This window comes from Giraffa tippelskirchi, chromosome 2 (assembly GCF_054371585.1).
Source record: "Giraffa tippelskirchi isolate mGirTip1 chromosome 2, T2T-mGirTip1v1.2.pri, whole genome shotgun sequence".
NCBI lineage: Eukaryota > Metazoa > Chordata > Mammalia > Artiodactyla > Giraffidae > Giraffa > Giraffa tippelskirchi.
Window position 1 is genome coordinate 135,201,638 of NC_137276.1, and position 9,663 is coordinate 135,211,300.

At 36.4% G+C, this 9,663-nt stretch overlaps 1 long non-coding RNA gene across 1 annotated transcript; it reads left to right on the forward strand.

Annotated features, from left to right (window-relative positions):
• Nucleotides 1-1,869: 1,869 nt before the first annotated feature.
• Nucleotides 1,870-7,678, forward strand: LOC145539265 (uncharacterized). The gene is made up of 3 exons (XR_014077679.1): nucleotides 1,870-1,999; nucleotides 5,194-5,257; nucleotides 5,838-7,678. It is a non-coding gene; the product is annotated as an uncharacterized LOC145539265 (long non-coding RNA).
• Nucleotides 7,679-9,663: the final 1,985 nt, after the last annotated feature.

A 9,663-nucleotide genomic window follows, 5' to 3' on the forward strand; every position in this document is an offset into this window, starting at 1 on the left:
AGTGTTTCAACATGTTGCATTAATTTAAAAGAAATATGACAATAAGACAAAATGTAAGCTTTAATTAGGGATAGATTCTTATCTTCAACAGGAAAAGCTCATAAAATGCATATCTTTAAATAACATGAGCACTTTAAAACTAAAAGTGAAGTTTAATGCTTCTTAGTGAAGCATTAACTAGTTAGATATTTTAACAAAAAAGCCAATGAGAATATACATATTTGTTCAACTTGAAACATTAAAATTATAGAATATCCTGTCATTTATATACATATATAAATGTGTATCTTTGCATATGTAACAATAAATTTGTTTATTAAATTTTATTTTAATAAGAACCATATTAAAAGTGAGAAAATAATGCTTCTCCCTGCCTGGTCACAATATTTATTGCTGGTACAGTAAATTATTAAGTTAAGAATGAATTCTTCATTGGACAGTAGCCATGTTATGCATTTTAGAACATGAGAACTTCTTACTTCATCCAAAAGAAAGCTCTGGAGTCATACAATAACAACATAAGCATGAATACTTTTTGTGGAGGCCATAGACAGCACTGTCATTTAAATAACATGTGGTTTCATTCCACAAATATCTATTTTTAAAGTTTGCTTTGTTCTTAGTGTCAGTAGATTTGCAGTCTTTCCAGATCACAACTTTCCAAATGGGCAACACTGATTACATTGTATCTGGCTAGCCATTTGTTAATAGGTGAGAGGCCTGAGGTAAATAGGTCTTTGTTATCATGATTTATAATTACGGAAGTGTCATATTTGGATTGTATTCTCTAAAATGGCTTTATAATTTTATGTGCTTCTTCTAGGCTTCTCAAAATGTTATTACTTATCTTGTTAAATAAATAGACAAAAGGAAAGCCCAAATGGACATGAGTGTTCTTGGACAGGTTCCTTCTAAAGAGTGTTCACTTAAGTTTTTGAATTATAATTTAAATGTTAACATCATACTGCTAACAGACCTTTGTAAAAACCTATAAATACTTAACACATTGCAGCGTGTATATGGTTCCTTCCATAGGCCATTGTTTCCAAATCTGTGATTTGTATTTGAAATTCACTAGCTTTTTTAGATAACACAATTAAATGGGTAATATATGATCAAACAAATTGTTGTTCCAAGTTTAGGACTACCATCTATTGCATCAGGAAATAAAGCAAGATAATGTTTTGTTTTGTTTTGTTTTGTTTTGTTTCAAATAAATGAATCTGGAAAGCAAATGTTTTTGCTAGTTATACTGGGTAAATAAGAGTACATTTCGTAAGTTATATGTGATGTTCATACGGATCCATCTATACTTGTTTGGTTTTTATGCCACATAAAATAGGAATTAGAAAGCTAGTGTTTTTTAAATTTGTTTTTCTGCATAATGAAAACAGTACTTTAAAGCATACCTGAGATGAAATATCTTAAGAATTTCATCTTCTGGGGCAGGGAACCTTAGAAATAAAAATTGTCAAATCGGTAAGTGAGTGCTCTCATTTCCTTGGCCTTTCCTCACACCATCATGGAAAAATAGCAGTTTTTAGGTGGGATTCAACCAACCTCCTGATTCACAACTGTGCCCTGTTTTATAGCTCCTGTCTCAGAAGAGAGCAGACTAGCACGCATTGATATTCTCAGTGCTTTTTGTAAAGTTTACATTTGATGTCTCATTGTAAGCTCACATGCTCAACCTTTATAAGTAGTTCAATGTTTCCCCATTATTCTTTATTTGTGAGTTTTTAAAATGTTTTATTATTATTTTTACACAATTAGAAGGTTGTGAGTGAAAGTTGCTCAGTCGTGTCCGACTCTTTGTGACCGCATGGTCCCAAAGAATTCCATGGAATTCTCCATGTAATTGTCCAGGCCAGAATACTGGAGTGGGTAGCCATTCCCTTCTCTGTGGGATCTTCCCAATCCAGGGATCGAACCTAGGTTTCCTGCATTGCAGGTGGATTCTTTACCAGCTGAGCCTCCAGGGAAGCTCAAGAGTACTGGAGTGAGTAGCCTTTCCCTTCTCCAGTGGATCTTCCCAATTCAGGTTTTTAACTGGGGTCTCCTGCATTGCAGCCAGATTCTTTACCAGCTGAGCTACCAGGGAAGCCCGTTTTTAAAGGTCAATTTCCGTTTATAGTCATTACAAAATATTGTCTATATTCTTCATGATGTACAATATATTCTTGAGCATATCATATGCCCAATAATTTATACCTCACACTCCCCCAACCCTATATCACCCCCCAACTACTGGTAATCACTAGCTTGTTCTCTTTATTTGTGAGTCTGTTTTTTTAATATATATTCACTAGTTTGTTTTAATTTTTAGATTTCATAAATCAGTGATATCATGCAGTATTTGTCTTTCTCTGACTTATTTCACTTAGCTTAATGCCCTCCAAGTCCATCATGTTGCTGCAAGTGACAAAAAATTTTGTTCTTTTTTAGTATTGATTAGTATTCCACTGAATATATTTAACGACATCTTTATTCATTCCTCTGTTGATGGACAGTTTTCCATATCTTGGTAATTGTAAATAATGCTGCTGTGAACACTGGTGTGCATATATCTTTTCTAATTTGTGTTTTTATTTTGTTTTTGGATATATATTCAAGCGTGGAATTTTGTTGGGTCATATGGTAGTTCTATTTTTAGCTTTTTGAGAAACTCAGAATTATTCTTAAACTGGCAGTAACTGCATCTTACCCATCCATTTCAGCAATGGACCGTGCTATGAGATTGACTTCCTTGTACTCACCTATCTTTTTTTTTTTATAGTTTCCACCTGTTATAGTGGAAAGGTGTGGTTCACCTGTTCTTACTTCTGAATACAAACTCCCATCTTCCCTATCATCACATAAAAGACCTTGTGTGAAAAATGCTGATGTACATGTTGACTGGCCCAAGGATCTCTTTGACAGAAGACATGTGGTTCTTTGTTGTTGTTTAGTTGCTAAGTAGTGTCTGGCATGGTTCTTTACATTTAATATAAGAAATAAACTTTCATTATGTAAGAAGTGATTATTTTATTGTGGAATTTTTGGGAATCGCGGAATAGTTTTATGTCAAATTTTCGGTAGAATTTCACTCAAAGACCCAATTTAAAGTGTTTATTTTCTGTTCCTTGGTCTCTTTAGGTTGTTGCCAGCATTGTGTTCTTTTTCTTTAATTTTTACATATAGAGCTCAGTAGTACTGGTCCTACATTTCACACTTCCATGTACTTCCTATTGGGTGTCAATTTATATCTCCTCCTTTTTATTTCATGTGGGTAAATTGAGCTGTCAGATTTCTCTTAAATGCATACTTGCTTCATCTTTTAAAACTCTTCTCATCTATCTGAAAAGCCATTCTATTGACCATAACAACTTGTACTCAAAAGATAAAAGACCCTCCACTTACCAAAACCCCCTCCTTAGAAGGAATAGATAATCAAAACATACAAAAGATTGTTCAACTACAAAATAATTCCTTTTCAGTCCTGTACTAAAGTTTTCCCCCACATTGGTTCTATCCTAGTAACATTTAAGCATGCTTAAACTGCTTTAACTTTAAAGTATAAAATAAGCAATCAAACATTGAATCCAAGCATGAATCCAATCCAAAGTCTCAATTACCATCTGTAAACAGGTAATTTCCTAATCCTATAGTCTATATGCCTAATGGACAGCTCATAAACCTCAAGTTCAGAATGAGGATATATCAATTTTATCTCACAATATTTTCCCTTCTCCAAGTTTACCTATCTTATTAAGTGACTTACAATTACTCAACCTTGACAATGTCTTTGGTTTTTCATTTTGGTCCCCACTACATTTGTCAATCAATAAATCCAATTGATTGATTCTACTTCTTCAAGATAGAATTAAAGCATATACTGATATCTCAGAATCCTGCCACTAGCATGTGTCACTGAATCTGTGTCCTTACTACTGCAAAATTCTGTTGGTTTTCTCTTGTCCTGCTAAATCTTTATTTTCAAATAAAAATCCAACTGTGTCAGTTCTGCTTAAAAAATTTTAATGAATTACTATTGCTCTTGTTATAGAACCTGAAACATTTAACAGAATTTATAAGCATCGCCACATGTAGTCTTAACTTCCCAGACACATTTTATCATACTCTGCGTCCAGGTATCATGGACTTTTTTTTTACAGGGCCTCAAATATGCCACATTCTAAGTCCAGGGTTTTTCATATGCCGTATTCTCTGTTTAGATTGAGCTGGCCCTTTCAATTCTGTAGTTTAACTTCAGTAATCTACTTTTTCTTATAACCTGAGCATAATGTCACTTTATCAGAAAATCTTCCCTAAATCCATAAACTAGATTAAATTCTCCCCAGTATATGCTCTTATATCACAATGTTCCTCTATGTACATCATGCATATACTTATTCTGTCTAGATAATCTACTCCATGAAGACAGTCACCCTCTCTAACCTATTCTAGCTGCATTTCAGTGCTTAGGATAAGTTTTAATCAATTCAAGTTTTATAGAATTAATTATACAGCTAGTCATAAAGCCTAAGGGCTTCCCTGGTGGTTCAATGGTTAAGAATCTTCCTGCTAATGGAGGAGACAAAGGTTCAATCCCTGGTCTGGGAAGATCCCCTGGAGAAGGGAATGGCAACACACTCCAGGATTCTTGCTTGTTCTTGCCTGGAAAATCGCATGGACAGATGAGCCTGGCAAGCTATATTCCATGGGGTCAGACATGACTGAGCAACTAAACACACACACACACACACACACACACACACACACACACACACACACACACACACACAGACAAAGCCTGAATATATACTTATCATTTGCATTTTGTTATTTACAGATCAAATTCCTACAGTGGTGTACTAAAGATATACAATTATTAAAAATGAAAATCAGAGACACAAATCATCTGAGGGAACCCAGGGACTGAGGGGAATTAGTGTTAATGCACTGTGTTTGCAGCAATTTTACACGGTGTGTTGTTACGCATTGATAGTAAGAGATAACACATTGAATATGTCATGCAGTGTCATTGGCCACATCTTGTAGTAGTGATCAATGATTTGTTCTCTATATTATGTTTTCACCCTGCAACCATTCTGTAGAATAGACATTCTGAGCTTAAAATCATAGGCTTGCTTCTGGTTGCACCTTAACAAACACTGGTTCAACTGCTTTTTTTCCACCCTAATAAACTTTCAGGACTCAGCCCTAGAAAGAGTGGTCTCCTTGGACGAATAGATCAGTGAGCCATAAAGACAGAAAGGTAAGGATTTGACAAGTTGCTTCTTGGATAAAAAAGGAGCACTAGAGGGAGTTCTGGCTTCTAGGTGTCATCTAGGAAAAAAGTGTTAACAAGTATACAGAGAGGAATGCCTTCCTAGAGATCATACTTATGTTTCCTCGTGTTTTTTTTTGTTTTTTTTTTTCTTGAGCCATACTGAGGAATGTATTTTCCTTTTAGCAACAGGTTCATTTGAAGTGTTTATTTTAAATATAGTCTTTTTTTTTTTCAAGTTTGTACCTCATTCTGAAGTTTGTACCAAAGAAAGTAGAGGAAAAAGTAGCAGTCACTTTTGAGACTGTATGAGCCACAATACCTGCTCTTTCCAAGATATCAGCAGTCATCATAGAAAAGGCAATTATAATTACAGTTGAAAGCTTAGTTTAAGCAATCAGGAAGGAAGTAGTGGCACTATTCTAAAACCCCTTGGGAGTGTTTTATTTTGACATTTGGCTACATTATAAATAATGCTTTCATCATTTAATGGCAATGCTAGTCATTATTTACAGGCATAAATGCAGATAACTAAATATCTATTTCTGCTTTATTTACTATGCCAAAGCCTTTGACTGTGTGGATCACAATAAACTGTGGAAAATTCTTCAAGAGATGGCAATACCAGACCACCTCACCTGCCTCTTGAGAAATCTCTATGCAGGTCAGGAAGCACAGTTAGAAACGGACATGGAACAACAGACTGGTTCCAAATAGGAAAAGGAGTATGTCAAGGCTGTATATTTTTTTCTTGCTTAACTTATATGCAGAGTACATCATGAGAAACGCTGGGCTGGAGGAAGCACAAGCTGGAATCAAGATTGCTGGGAGAAATATCAATAACCACAGATATGCAAATGACATCACCCTTATGGCAGAAAGTGAAGAAGAACTAAAGAGCCTCTTGATGACAGTGAAAGAGGAGAGTGAAAAGGTTGGCTTAAAGCTCAACATTCAGAAAACTAAGGTCATGGCATCCGGTCCCATCACTTCATGGCAGATAGATGGGGAAACAGTGGAAACAGTGGCTGACTTTATTTTTCTGGGCTCCAAAATCACTGCAGATGGTGATTGCAGCCATGAAATTAAAGGACACTTACTCCTTGGAAGGAAAGTTATGACCAACCTAGACAGCATATTAAAAAGCCGAGATATTACTTTGCCAACAAAGGTCCATCTAGTCAAAGTCGTGGTTTTTCCAGTAGTCATGTATGGATGCGAGAGTTGGACTATAAAGAAAGCTGAGTGCTGAAGAATTGATGCTTTTGAACTGTGGTGCTGGAGAAGACTCTTGAGAGTCCCTTGGACTGCAAGGAGGTCCAACCAGTCCATCCTAAAGGAGATCAGTCCTGGGTGTTCATTGGAAGGACTGATGTTGAAGCTGAAACTCCAATACTTTGGCCACCTCATGTGAAGAGCTGACTCATTGGAAAAGACCCTGATGCTGGGAGGGATTGGGGGCAGGAGGAGAAGGGGACGACAGAGGATGAGATGGCTGGATGGCATCACCAACTCCATGGACATGGGTTTTGGTGGACTCTGGGAGTTGGTGATGGACAGGGAGGCCTGGCGTGCTGCTGTTCATGGGGTTGCAAAGAGTCGGACACGACTGAGCAATTGAACTGAACTTACTGAAAGATATTTGGGTGTTGAAGCCTGTCTTAAAGGAGAGTTACAAATGACTCAGAGAGGTCCTGAGAGGTCCGAAGAGGTCCTGACTCATTCTTTGCCCCTGGGTCTCACCTGGGTAAGCATCTGCTAAATTAACACCAGAGATCCTAATATCCTAGAGTTGAGGAGGTCAAAATGATAGAATGATACACATAAAGGCAGCAGGGAACATGGTGATAATGAGGAGTGGGTGGCAGGTGGCCATATGTTCAAATTATTTTATGACTAACATTCTCCATGTTAACAATTGATTGGATCGTTCTTATGATGCTCAAACTGTGAAGTGTATCCTCACCTCAGGTCCATGGTGGATCTGAGAAGTGTTGGTTCCTGCTGTTATTATATCCAGAAAAGGAGCTCATGCAGAGAATGCTACACATGATAACATGCTCCACCTTTTAAGACCTAGTGTCCAAGGACTTCAGGCAGTTCACGGATACTGAATCACTGAGGTCATTTTCATCTACATTCTATGGATAGAACATGCCAGAAAGTTAAAATGCAACAAGAAAAACGACAGTATCTCCACTCTTCACCCAGGTTTCTACCAAATGAACAATCCCCAAAGTCCCCAATTCAGAGAAATTTTATTTCCAATAAACCCTGAAGAGAGAGGTTGCAGAAGGCTTTATCATTTCTCAGGTTGTGCTCGGAGCATAAAATAAGGCTGCCAGGTGTTTAACCCTCTAGGGGAATACTGTGCATTTTGAAATCAATAATTTGTGAGAACACAGAAAACATGATGGTATACTGCGTATTTCCTAAATTCAATGACTCTGTGCCTTCTAATCATGGGAATGCATTTTAAAATGCAAAAAAAAAAAAAAAAAATACATGGTTGTAGATAGAACATGGTAGTCTGAATAGACTCATTAATAAATTTTCAGAATGTTTCTTGAATTTAGAATTCCCTGGGGTGTTTATGAGGAAAATTCTGGTTTTCAGCACAGAATTTAGAGAAGATATAAGTAAGTAAGTATGGCTAACAAAATTTTTAAAATGCCTTTTTTTTTTTATCAAAGGATTTTATCACTTTGGCAGGATGCTCAAAGGCAGTGTATCTCAATCTTCTTCATGGCATAGTATACATAGAAAATAATAGCATTGATATGGGAACACGATCTCTAACTCAAAGTTACTCACAGTATCAGAATCAGTGTAAGAATTCCTACCATTCGTTTTTCCAGATATCCATAGCCTTCTGGTGTTAAGAGTCACTAGATTCTAAAAGGATTTTTGTGTTTGAATGTATATTGATCTCTTTTTTTTTTTTTTTTTCCAAGCTAATGAAATAACATCTGGCTTAGGCTGAATTATGGATTATGTTTTGGTAAAAATGAACCTGATTTCAATTTCAAGGCCAGTGTAACAAAAATATGGTTCAAAAAAGTACCTAAGTATGTAAGTTTTGGTTTCCATTAAAGAAAGCAAGGTTTGTGATTTTTTTTACTCCAACCTGGAAAGTCTGTTCATTCAGTACCAAAAATATTTTCATAGCTGCTTACCTGTAATCTATGGTTCTGGTATCATTTCAATATTCTGGCCTAAAGAAAAATGAAATTTTTAAGTGACCTCTATTCCCTGGTGACTCGGATGGTAAAGAATCTGCCTGCAATGTGGGAGACCCAGGTTTGATCCCTGGGTTAAGAATATCCCCTGAAGAAGGGAATGGCAACCCACTCCAGTATTCTTGCCTCGAGAATTCCATGGACGGAGAAGCCTGGCAGGCTACAGTCCATGGGGTTGCAAACAGTCATACTTACCTGAGAGACTTTCACTTTTACTTTCATTTTGGTGACTGGAAGATGCTGAAGTTCATTTTTCTGTAATGCAAAAAGTAGTTTCCAAGTTTTATTGAGCTCTTTCTTGTTCAACAGTTCTGAGAGTGGCTTTTTTCTGATAACAACGAAACTTCCATCAATATTCGAATCAAACACTTGAGTTGTCACCATAGAAAAGCCTTCAGTATTTTTGGTGCATTAAACTTCACATTCTCTTCCTATTTCTTCATCAAAGTGCTAATCTAAAGCTCTTGCTCCAATGAAATTGATACTATTCATAGCATTAGGCAACTACATTTGTTTGTCTCCAAATAACCAAAATAAAATGAAAACCAGCAGAATGGAATTTGGAGGTTAGAGAATCCAAAGATAATTTAAATAATCAAATTACAAGGACAGAAATGTAGCTGGACAGAAATCTCAGTCACTACTGAAAATAAGAGTTCAAAAACCCACAAGGACTCTTCAGTCCTTTTTTAAAATTTTTATTTGTTTATTTGGCTGTGCTGGGTCCTAGTTGCAGCGTGCAGCATCTTTAGTTTCGACATGTGGGATAGAGCTCCCTGATCAGGAATTGAACCTGGGCCCCCTGCATTGGGATCATGGCATCTTAGCCACAGGACCACCAGTGAAATTCGACTCTCCAGTTCTAGTCTCTGCTTTCTCAGTATATTAGTCATGTTTTTCCCCTTAATTTTATTTTTATATGTTCCAGGAAACATAAATGTTGATATCTCTAAGATTTTAAATATTACAACTTGTACAGAGAAATGATTTACCTAGAATCTCAATTTCCAGAGACTCATTAATGCAACCTTCTTCAGATTAATTCTATACTACTCAGTGTGGCAAATGTTTAAGGTCAACAACTTAGAAGCTTCCAGAATAGTAATATGAATAGGATATTGCACCAACATAATTACAGGGACAGCTGGGACAATG